Source organism: Trachymyrmex cornetzi, unplaced genomic scaffold (assembly GCF_001594075.2).
Source record: "Trachymyrmex cornetzi isolate Tcor2-1 unplaced genomic scaffold, Tcor1.1 scaffold1369, whole genome shotgun sequence".
NCBI lineage: Eukaryota > Metazoa > Arthropoda > Insecta > Hymenoptera > Formicidae > Trachymyrmex > Trachymyrmex cornetzi.
The window spans coordinates 25778-26631 of NW_017295948.1; the positions used below are offsets into that span (position 1 = coordinate 25778).

The 854-nt window shown below is 29.5% G+C and overlaps 1 pseudogene; it reads left to right on the forward strand.

Moving 5' to 3' along the window:
- The first annotated feature begins 425 nt into the window (after positions 1-425).
- LOC108770855 (uncharacterized) overlaps positions 426-854 on the forward strand; it is a 1195-nt pseudogene continuing 766 nt past the window's right edge.

Below are 854 nucleotides of genomic sequence, written 5' to 3' on the forward strand. Positions count from 1 at the left end.
TATATATATATATATATATATATATATATATACATATAACAGTATATATAAACAAAAAGTTTAAATGAAATATAGAGTATATTCTAAATGAAGTATATGTTTGTCATTTCCGTTATTTGTAAGACTCTGAAATCATAAAATACGAAGAAATTTAACTTTTAATTTTTCAATTACTTTTTTTTATTAACTTAACTTTTAATTCAATTAATTTCATTATACATTAACTTGTATATTAACTAAGTTAAATTTTCAAGGTTGTTAACTTTAACTTAACTTAGTTAAGAGAAAAAATTAACTTACCCAACCCTGAAGGACATATATAATCAATACTATAATAGTTTTAAACGATTAGTATACAAGGAACAGTCATTCCGACAACATCCACGTGTTCGATCGTGAGGATAATACTGTAAGAATACACGCCAATGCTCAACAACGCGGATATTGAAAAGTATCTCATGGAACAGAACAATCTTAACGAAGGAGGTGTGAAGAGACCATTCGAAGATGAAAATCTTAATAATGAAAACACATCAAATAAGTAAGTATTTTTTTCTTTGCATTCTTTTTTTCGATTCACTCATTTTTTTCTTTAATTACAGACATCAAATCACACATCGTTCTATCGTACGCATTCTCGAGAGAAGATATCCGTTAACCGTAAGTGGCCACAAATACTTGAACATTGGTATTAATGTCAAACTCCCTTCTTACATAACTATCATTTTGGGAGATTCTCACGGTAAAGAGATTCCGCTTTCACCGGACATCTGGAAAAAGCTTCTTGAACAAAAACACGTCATTTTGTCCCTTTTGCAGTATGATGAGAATAATAGAGGAATACGCGCGACGCC